Source organism: Vanessa cardui, chromosome 26, assembly GCF_905220365.1.
Source record: "Vanessa cardui chromosome 26, ilVanCard2.1, whole genome shotgun sequence".
In the NCBI taxonomy this organism is placed as follows: Eukaryota; Metazoa; Arthropoda; class Insecta; order Lepidoptera; family Nymphalidae; genus Vanessa; species Vanessa cardui.
Genome location: NC_061148.1, coordinates 5,786,117 through 5,798,034, shown reverse-complemented (window position 1 = coordinate 5,798,034; position 11,918 = coordinate 5,786,117). Strand labels below are relative to the sequence as shown.

General features: G+C 31.9%; 1 protein-coding gene across 1 annotated transcript in view; it reads left to right on the top strand.

Moving 5' to 3' along the window:
* Positions 1 to 4,328: 4,328 nt before the first annotated feature.
* Positions 4,329 to 11,918, top strand: part of LOC124540661 (irregular chiasm C-roughest protein-like) — a 111,234-nt gene continuing 103,644 nt past the window's right edge. The window contains exon 1 of the mRNA XM_047118328.1: positions 4,329 to 4,512. The gene's annotated coding sequence lies outside the window, so the exon portion shown is untranslated. The remainder of the gene's footprint in view (positions 4,513 to 11,918) is intronic.

The window sequence follows — 11,918 nt, the reverse complement described above, 5'->3', positions numbered from 1 at the left end:
TAACTACGGATAATATCTCTAAATTTAAGGCCTACAGGTTTGTCTGTGCTTTGAAAATCTATCAGAGTATTGGTTATGTGGCGATTGACTTGTTGTTGAAAGTGTTAATCCAGGTTTCATGGGGTGATAAACACTCAGGTCCCGTGTTTTGTCTTGCTGATTATGGTTAAATCTTGGACCAGTAAAGAATGTCTTTTAATATTTTTGGGATTTCGCCAGAACGCTTCACTTCCATTACCGGGCGCCCATCCTTCCTATGCCATAACAAAAAATGCCTTTACCAATATTATGATGATCAGTTGTAAATTAGTTTAGTGTGACATAAATTCATTCCCAATTTTAATTTAGTAAAATTTATATTAAGAATAATCTGTACCTTCATGCATATTTTTATAAATTATGGAAAAGGTCTTAAATCTCAAAGCAATGTGTAGTACGACACAACTTAAATGTAATATCGGCAAATTCAATTAAACAGATTACTGCCGATTTACAGAACCAATTGAAACACCTCCCTGTCCCACCATTCGACGCTATTCGTCGCCATAGATTCTCGTGTCAGTTCAAACCGAGAAAGCAAGTGCATGTGAATCGCCGAATATATTCATATGATAACGATTTATTACGTTTGTGTAAAGGTCGTATTCACATAAGAAATATATATATTGATAAATTTGGGAAGGCGTACTAAATTCGCTTGTGATCGGTTTTACGAATTTTGGCGATGCTACATCTAAGTTGTGTCGTACTATACCAACCTTACAAGGTACTTTCGTTTGTGAAAATCTAATTATCGTATATAACTTGTGCTCAATCCATTGATGGTAATACGTCGAAAATCTTCACAGACGCTCCAACAGTGTTGCTTATTCTGTACATGGTTTATGGAGGTTCAAAGGTTCTATCACTGAGGATGTTAATAACGACTTCAAGGTCAAAAGGGTGGTTTTAAATTTACATGGTTCTAATTTATATACAACATTAATTTAAGCTATCAAAATAAACCGGCAATGTATTTACGTAAGGTTATAAATTAGTTTGGATAAATTGGTACTTATTAATTATTTATATGCATAAAGGTACTTTTTCAATATGTACATATACTTTAGATACGAGAACGGATGATATTATAGAAAATAACGACGAGATTAGACGGACGAGAAATAATTTAATATTAATATTAAAAAAAAGCTATTCAATATTAGGGTATTACATATGTATGTGTGTGAGAAGTTATTCTTAAATAATATAATAAAATTCAAACAATATCAATAAAAAATTATGCACTTAAATGATCATACTAAAATATTACCTGAAAAAAACAGGTCTGCGGATGTGTGCGTGAACGCTATCCTATAAGTTATGGATAAAAAAAAACTCACACACAACCTATTTCAATAGTAGGGAAAAAGATATACATATATATTGAACAACATCACATACATTATTCTGCTCCCAAAGTAGTAGCTAAAGCACGGTACCATAAATACCAAGACCCGAAACAGCATAGAAAACTAATGAACTTTTTCTACAACAACTCGGTCGGGAAACGAACCCGGGACTTCGGAGTGGTGTACCCATGCAAACTGGAGTACACACTAGTCGACCACGGAGGTCAATTTACGTATTTTATTCAATACAACAACTATTACACTTAACTACTTAAATCCATCTTAATGTCGTCGACGTTCGAAACGCCGATTTTTCTCAAATCCATGAACATCATAGATCAATGAAGCTGTCCAACGATATCGCAGCAATTTAATAATAGTAATAATAAATGTTTATTTCATCAATAATCAATCAATCAATAATAACCACGACAGTACAATAATTCTCAAAGGTTGACTTCTTCTTTTGAGTGCCGTGAGCTCCCGTGCCAGAAGAAGTCGAAAATTGGTTCTAAAACATTGTTTTTTCTGGCTTATGCATACTTTAATGGAGTACATTATTTTTTAATATAAATATTTATCTCTATTAATGTTATAAATGTAAGAGTAACTCTGTCTGTCTGAGTAACTCTTTCACGACCAACTTTGATGAAATTTGGTATGAAGCTAACTTGAACTCCAAGAAAGCATATAGGCTACTTTTTGCCCAACACATGACAACCACACTCTGGATCGCGAGCAAATCCACGGGCGACTACTCGTACATTATAAAGCGTGGAGTTTTAAAGTGCATATGTTATCAACTTATTACAGTTACATATTAAGACGACATCTAGTACATAATTATTTATACATCTGTGTTACTAGTATTTTTGGTACTTATACTAAAATTAAATCAAATTAATATGCTTCAAGTATCAGATCTTCGTCACTACATAGTATAAAACAAAGTCGCTTTCTCTGTCCCTATATCCCTATGTATGCTTAAATCTTTAAAACTACGTAACGGATTTTGATGCGGTTTTTTTTTTAATAGATATAGCGATTCCAGAAGAAGGTTTTTGTATATACTACATGAACAATATAGTAAAGAGACACTGATAATTTTAGAAGTTTTTAATGTGATGTCGTAAATAAACAAATTCTGTAGTATATTTAGTACATGTATTGCACCCGTGCGAAGCCGGGGCGGGTCACAAGTTCTATATAAGAGTAATCAATAGAACCTGTTAATTTTACAGCCTTACTTCTGTAAAATGAATAAGGAGCTCGCTCCAGACACGCTATGGTTTATGACAAACTGGTTGGGCAACATCAGACGTCGGATAGGTAAATGGAAGGTTATCTTAAAAAAATATATTGTTTATTTTTTAATATACTTTATTGTATATAATATTTGAAATTAACATGGTTACTTTTATCTGTACAGTTGTTTAAAACGATGTATTTACCATGCTTTTTATTTACATTTGGATCTTGATATTTCGACATTATCTACGAATGTCTTGTTCACAAGACTCTGCCGTATAAAAATAAAGCACGTGGTAAATATCCCGTTTAAAATAACTGCAATACTTTACACTACTTGTACACCACAAATATAAAATACAGAAATCTTAGGACTAGAAAAATATTGAAATGCAACAAAAATATAGTAATAATAAAATATCTCTTCCAGACAACCCCATTTCAGAGAGATTTTGTAAAAACACAAACACAAGAAACACAATTGTTTGATAATTGCAAAATAGACTATAATTCTTCTATCGCTGGGATTTACGCTTTTCGTTTTTGAGGCGGAGGAAGGGCCATGCTACTTCATAGAAGATGTCAGAGGCACTCAAGGCTCAAAAGCAGTTTTTCAGATGAAATTGTGAGAGACTGTCATACAAATTTCAAACAGACAAAATGTCATTGAAATAAGATCAAAATAAGCAATCCTTATTATTGTTTTTTTTTCGTTCAGGGTGAGTTAGCTGATTAGCTAGAGTCTAATTTAGAGGCCATAGAGACTTAGGATCTTAGTTCCCCAAATTGATATATTTTTTTATAAAATTCGATTTAAATATCAAATTCTATATAAGCATAACCCAATAAAACTCGCAATACAATTCAACGGCTGTACAGATATTTTTTCAAAAATAGAATTCATTCGAATTATGGCTAATACAAAACAAAACATTTGCAAACAGGAACAATTTTTTAAAAGTAAAATAAAAATAAATTTCTTACGAAGTAAAGATTTCTTTTCCACTTTAAAGTAACTTAGACAAACAGTTACCATAAAAACGAATAATTACATTTCGCCAAGTTCACTAACGCTTGGTATTAATAGTATAAAAGTGCTGCAGTGCTGTGCGAGAAGGACGGATACATTTAAATCATATTACGAAAAAGGATAGCTATATTCACATGTCATAGAGTAAATGCATATTCTACTCGAGTTGTAAGAGGTTTTAATGTTTTAATTGTATTCTTTTTTTTAAATTGTTGGGGTATATTTTTTGATAATATTCAATATTATTTTTAATTTAATTATGCATAAAAAACAAATAAAATAATATACACATTTTTAATTATATTAATAATGATAATTAGGAAATAATGAGTTATTAGAAAATACAACCAAATTTAGCAAAGTTAAAAAAACATTAAGCTTCATTTATGTCTATATTTTAAAGATCAGATATTTATTATACATATGGATGCGTTCCGTGATATTTTCTATTTAATGCAAATAATTTTAAACTTATTCAAGCTGCATAGTATTATTTGTTATCTATATTAACAGTTATTGTTATATCAATCATTTAATTATATTGTTTATTTTCCCAATAACAGATCTATCAAACAATGGAATAACTTTATCATATCTGTGTATTGTTAGTCTGTGATATAAGGGCGGGAAACCATTTCTATTCAGTACTTGCCCGGGCATCGCTCTATCCGGTTGTACTTACGTCGATTGAATTTCGAATTCGGAATATCGTGACGCGTGTATACGGACTTTGAAAAAGTTACGAAAAGAGGTTCCATAACTTTTTTTTTTTAATTTGGAACACATTCGAATAATCCTGTCAGTGATATTGTGTGGTTATGTTTGGATTTTAAAAGGATATCGGTAAGTTTATATGACAATTAATTTTATTGAAAAACGATTTCGTTTTAAAATGAGAACATTATCATAACTATTAATTAGCCTTCGTATAAGCTATAATTACTTTATCCCGCGATTTCTCGTTTCATGTGTTTGTTTTGGACAAACATTTCCAACATATATACAAATGCGATCTATTTGTGTACCAAATACGGTAAACCGGTAATAAATGCAAACAAACAAATACATAATATTACAAATTTATAATATTTATAGTAATAATCATAATTTAAGAAGTTTTTATATTTAATGTTATATAAACTTTAATATGAAGTATTGTTTTTTTTTTTTATGAAACAGACAATTAATGCAATGCAATACTTCTTAGATTTTTTAAATTAAATTTTGTTCATATTAAGTTTATTTTAGTTTATTCGGCGTCTTATTTTTGTTTATTTAAGTACAGTTTTGATTATAGATAAGCTTCAAGCGATTTATTGAGACAGAATGAATTCGTTGATTTTTTTTTTTAATTTAGACATATCGAGATATTTTAATCATTTATAAAATACATTGTTATAATAACTTTTAGTTCCTAAATTATATTAGTAAAATTATAAATAGTCTATGGTACTGTAGTAGCATATTTTGTATTGCTGTGTTACGGTTTGACGGGTGACTCAGTAAGTATAATTACAGGCTCAAGATAAAATGTCTTGGAACCCTTTGATGAGCGTATTGAAGGTAAAGGAAGTAGCTCTTTACATTATTAGTGACTATGGACGAAGGCACCATTATCTTCGCCTTCTTTGATAATTAAAAAAAAAAAACAAACGTCAATTGAAAAACGGTTTACTTAGCAAACAAGTCGCAGATTCGATCCTGAATCCTATTATATATGTCTTTATTAACACAATGTCATATAGTAAACAATTATTTATTAGGTCTCACAAAATGTCTACTTTATTTTAATAATAATAATAATAAGAGGCAACATCACATACATTACTTTGATCCCAATGTAAGTAGCTAAAGCACTTGTGTTATGGAAATCAGAAGTAACGACGGTAACACAAACACCCAGACTCAAGACAACATAGAAAACTAATGATAATCTACATTGACTCGGCCGGGAATCGAACCCGGGACCTCGGAGTGGCGTACCCATGAAAACCGGTGTACACACCACTCGACCACGGAGGTCGTCAATTTTACTCTTTCAATGCTTTATCACTGGGTCTTAAATAATGTTCATATTGTTTTGTTAATAATGTTTATTTTGAAATCTGTCACTTGCTTCTGGAACGTTCTCGAACGTATTAACACAAGAATTGTACCTTATATCATCTTTATGGTGTTTGCATTTCCGACATTAACTTATCAACTCCTTTAGGTATAATTTTTACAACTCCTAGCTTCAAATTTATCGTCATAGTTCAATAGACAAATTTAAATATTCGAATATGGAATACTAATTTTAAATAACGAATTTTAAGTTCTAGTTTTTGTATTTCGATTCCCGCCAAAGTATTTATTAAGTCCGGAAAAGACTGGTTTACTGTTATTACGGTAACCAATTACCCACTTTACCCACAATTATTGGATAAGTATCGTAAAATCACACTGACGTCTCGAATGAATGATATATTATATAGGAACCCTGATTTACGAAACGTTTTATAATATTGACGAAAATAAATCAATATAAATAAAAAGTAACAGCCTATACACTCCCACTGCTGAGATAAGGCCTCCTCTTCCATTAATGAAAGGGTTTGGAACATATTGCACCACGCTGTTCCAATGCGGGTTGGTGGAATGCACATGTGGCAGAATTTCTATGAAATTTGACAGACACAAATGCAGGTTTCCTCGCGATGTTTTCCTTCACCGCCGAGCACGAGATGAATTATAAACACAAATTAAGCACATATATATAGCGGTGCTTGTATGGGTATATGGTAAATCAATACAAATACGGGAGCTTATTTCGAGTTTTTTTATCTACAGACTATACTGTGCTATTTATGTGGGTACCTCTGCTTTTTTGGAGTACTAGTATGCACTAGGTGTTTTGGGCAGGATAGGTGAGTCCTACGTATCAGCCCCCTCCCCTGCTAAATGTGGGGGAAACGCATAATGCGTTTTTCCAGCGAAAAAATCCCCCTTAACCCAATCATTACTGATTCTATTAAATGATTTTTGAATTCCAGGCAGGATATAACATCTATATTAATATTATAAATGTGAAAGTAACACTGTCTGACGCTAAGCGAGCGAAGCGGCGGGCTACTACTAGTATTTATATCATTGTAAGTTTCATACTGGTTCTTAATAGAATCTACTTTCCGAACAGTAGTAGGTTCACTTAATATAAAAATGTTGGTAAATGACGATTCAAAATAGCTTGTGAAAGTCTACTTGAATAAAGTATAATATTGATTCTTATTCTGATTTCACCTCGGTTCTCATGCAGTCATAGCGAACTGGCGTATTCGACCTTAAAACCAAGAAAAATAACATAACTTAGTAGAAAGAATTAGTGGTAGTTTTGTATTTTTTATCTCTTGTATTGTAAGAAATATTAATCATTTCTCATAACAATATGATATGTGTCCGTAGTTACACTGTCTCACTTAGTATTCTTTTTCTTTATGGTATAGGTTGGCGGACGAGCATATGGGCCACCTGATGGTAAGTCACCATCACCCATAGACAATGAAGCTGTAAGACTATTAACTATTCCTTATATCGTCAATGTGCCACCAACCTTGGGAACTAACATGTTATGTCCCTTGTGCCTGTAGTTACATTGGCTCACTCACCCTTCAAATCGGAACACAACAATACTAAGTACTGTTATTTGGCGGTAGAATAACTGATGAGTGGGTGGTACCTACCCAGGCTTGCACAAAGCCCTACCACCAAGTAAAACTGTCTAACTGGAACATCACCATACTAAGTATTATATATATCTATCTTTGGTAGTATGTATGATGCGTGGTGGTATTCACTCTTGCTAAAAGCCCTCCCAACACTACGGAACCACCCAATGTTAATATGGTTAATTCGTGTTTACAATTCATCATTAGTTCGGCTGTGAAGTAAACTATCGCAAACAAATGAATCAAAATTCCTTTAATTCGTCAATCGTTTCTTATTGGAGCAGCGTATTGGAATATGCTTTTAAACCCCTACTGTGGAAGAGGCCTTAGTCCAGCAATAGGCAATTACAGGCTTTTTGAACCTTAACACCTTAATATAAGGTTTAAAATCGAATGGATTATATTTGATTGTATAATTATAAAAGAGTAAATGTTATCTCATGTTTTTATTAGTTAAATCAATTGCAACAAATCTGTTCTATAAGAAAATTTTGGATATCTGATACTTGATTCGCTCGTAAAATATCTCGAAGAGATACGCTGTTTTAATGGTTGTATCCTTTAAGTTTTTTTATGTATATATAATCGTCGGTCCATCTGTTACTGATCGTATAACTTCTGAACGACTTGAATTGAGAACTTATTTACAAAATGTATTAAGTTCGGAGAGGGAGCTGTAATCTAGTTTAAAAGTAGACTTATTTTGATATATATATTTAAAAATACCCTTAGGGGTTAAAATCGTGTAACATATTTTTACTTTAAAACCTTTGTCATTTAAAACTTGATAGACACATTGTTCATCACGTTTACAATTTCTGGTTTTCAGAAAACAAATTTCTAATCCAGATGTTGGTTGCATTAATTTATTTTAAAGAATCATTCATAATTTTATGCTTACACAAGCGACCCGGACCGGCTTCGCACGGATGCAGTGCTGATACTAAATATAGTAAAAAATTGTTTATTATTTTACATCACATTAAAGTAAAGAAACTTAAGTAAACAGCCTGTAAATTTCCCACTGCTGAGATAAGGCCTCCTCTTCCATGAATGAGAGGGTTTGGAACATATTCCACCACGCTGTTCCAATGCGGGTTGGTGGAATGCACATGTGGCAGAATTTCGATGAAATTAGACACATGCAGGTTTCCTCACAATGTTTTCCTTCACCGCCGAGCACGAGATGAATTATAAACACAAATTAAGCACATATATATAGCGGTGATTGCATGGGTTTGAACGCGCAGTCATGGGTTAAGATGCACGCGTTCTAACCACTGGGCCATCTCGACGAAGAGCTGAGATGGCCCAGTGGTTAGAACGCGTGCATCTTAACCGAACATCACATTAGAAACTTTTAAAATTATCAGTGTTTCTTTATTATATTGTCTATGTCTATTCAAAACCATTCTTCTCGAATCACTCTATCTATTATAATCCGGTACGTAATTTTAAAGATCCAAGCATACATAGGAACAGACAGCGGTAAGTGACTTCGTTTTCAACCGACTTCAAAAAGGAGGAGGTTATCAATTTGTCTGTATTTTTTTTTGGTGTATGTTACCTCATAACTTTTAACTGTGTGGACCGACTCCATACATAACAATAACTATAACTAGGTTATATAATCGTTAATCGACTTTTAAATAGTCTAGTGTTTTTCATTTAATTTTACTTAGAAGGACTCTAAAAAATACGTTGAATACGCAATTATTTTATTACTTTTTGCATATATATATATTTTAAGTAGTGTTTTGTTTGAATTCGCTTTTTATTTTTGTGAAAATTTTTATTTACATACTATGTAATGTTATGTTGTGATGGCTTAGTGTTAATTTATATATAGAAGTAAATTTTGCAAGGAAAGGTCCGATGTTGTTTCCTAGTCGTTTTAGATAGTATATATATTAGCTAGTGTTACGATTATATTAACATTATTGTAGACTATATCGCATTCTTACATTTTATGATCGAGTTTTACGTCGTGTTTCGAGTTCGTTTTTATAGAATAGTTCAACTTTAGTGCACGTATCATACCGGTTGTTACACATATTTGTTTCTGTACTGAGTCTTGCAATAAACTAGTTTTTTTTACTGAATCTTGTTTGATTTTTTACCATACCGCGAACGAGCAAATGGACCACCTGATGGTAAGTGGTCACCACCACCCTTGGGAACTTAGGGCTTACTAAATTTACGCTCGTCAATTATGAATGAATCAGTCAGGACATATTATTTTAAGATTATTATAGATTGTAGATGTCAAGGATTATTAACATGCCATCGCTTAAAAATTACCTGTCCCACAATTGGGCTTCCTCTCATAGCTTATTCCAACACGCTGATCAAATTTGATTTGGTTGATAATCTAGAAATTTTTTAATGTGTATTAGTAGCCATTCAGTATCGTACCGAGATGATCCTGTTTTAATTTCCTTGGTATTCGAATTGTTTTTTTTTTATGTTTTAGCCAATTAAGATAGTAATATTATACGTGTCAACTTCTCATTATATACACTTCAGTTCTTTACTGAAATAAACGATGTCCTTGATACATAATATCGATAAATTCTTATTTATTTAAATATTACGAATTCAAATATTTATCGTGTATTTAATTTGTTTTATTACGTTATTTATTCAAACAATAACAATGACAAATAATTGTTAGTGAAAACAATTCGTACAGTTCAATGCGCGAACATATTTATTTTTCATTAAGCAATTTATTTATATTCAATTTAAATTGAATGTGTTGCGTATGTAAATAGAGCTACTTTTTTTTTGTTTATATATAAAAGGTCTTAACTTTAACGAAATATATTCACTTTTATAACATTATTGTTTATGATATCTGATAGATATTTAAATGTAAACTCTCTTTTTTTGACGCTACATTTGACACGATTTTTTTTGTATCATATTTCGTAGTATATCATTTTATTTGAAACTAGCTGTGCCCGCGACTTTGTGTGCATTTGAATTTAAAAACAAAAGCTATTATTCACATCGTAAATTTTACTATTACTTATTAATTCTGTATTAGGAAGCTTTTGTGACATTAAGTTGTAAGAGGGAGGAAAACGGCGAGACGGCGAAGCCGGACCGCGGTACTGAAGAGTATTTGATCTTTGAAGTGTCACTATATTATTATTTTATATATAATTCTAAATTAAAAGTAGTTACTTCATAATACAGCAGCTATCTGCCAGTGAAAGTCCCGTCAAAATCGGTCCAGCCGTTCCAGAGATTAGTCGAAACAAACAGAAGCATATGGTACCAAAATATATAATAGATAAATAAGTAATTAAAAGTATATGTTCGTTTGACGTCACATTTTAAATTAAACTCTTTTTTTATTTATTGTTAAAAAAATGAAGCGTGGTTGAAATTATACCTTAAGAAAAATGTTTAAGATTGTTACAAATAAGAGTCGAGATAGCCCAGTGTTTAGAACGCGTGCATCTTAACCGATGATTACGGGTTTAAACCCAGGCAAGCACCACTGATTCATGTGCTTAATTTGTGAAACAAAACATCGTGAGGAAACCTGCATGTGACAAATTTCACATGTGTATTCCACCAACCCGCATTGGAAAAGCGTGGTGGAATATGGTCCAAATCTTCTTCTCAAAGGGAGAGGAGGCTGTTGATGTTGTTGTTGTTACAAATAAAAAAACCATATAGATTATATAACTACTAAAACTATATAGTACAATATTTGTAGATTATATTAGAACACATATGTATTATGATTAAGCATAAACCGGTAACTTAGGGTAGAGTTAGTTACTAAATAAATAACACTTCAAATAAATAATCCTTTATTAGTAATCGTGCTTAGTGAACCGCTCATTCTGAAATTTATGACCAACGCTTTGTATAAAATTTCCTCAAATAAAAACTTTAATAAAATCCAGTTAAAATTCAAAATATAACGCTTGCTATAAAAAGCGATTTTAAATATACATAAAACTAAAATTTCATACCCGAAGTAATTATTTTTTAAGGCAAATTAGTTTCGTTTAAAATTGCTTTCAAAATAAACGCGTTGAAGGTAAAAATCGAATCATTCATTCATTGTTGTGTCAATGTTACACATTTGACGTAGAATCCATTCGACCCAGTAACAGATTAAAATAAACGCCATTAAAAAAAAAGGTCCGGTAGCACCTGTTGTTTAAAGAACCTTTTCCCATGGTTATACAAAAACAAGTTATCACGACACAAAAAACACCCAAAAAAACATGGCCGCTCCGGACCAATGAAATGGATTGGATTATTCACGTCAAAGGGATGTGTGACTTTTTTCAAAGTGAATTATTTAATCTCGAAAGTATATGTTTGACGTTCAATTGATTGATTATTATTGAAACTACACGTCGATTTTTAAGCAATTGTTCTGTCGAATTGCAAAGATTTAATGTCATCGGTATGGAAGGCCGGTTTTATTTATGAGTTGAATTGATGAGTGTATAATTGACATAATCGATTCGTACGTTGCAATCCTTTAAACAATTTAAGCGAGCGAATACACCACGA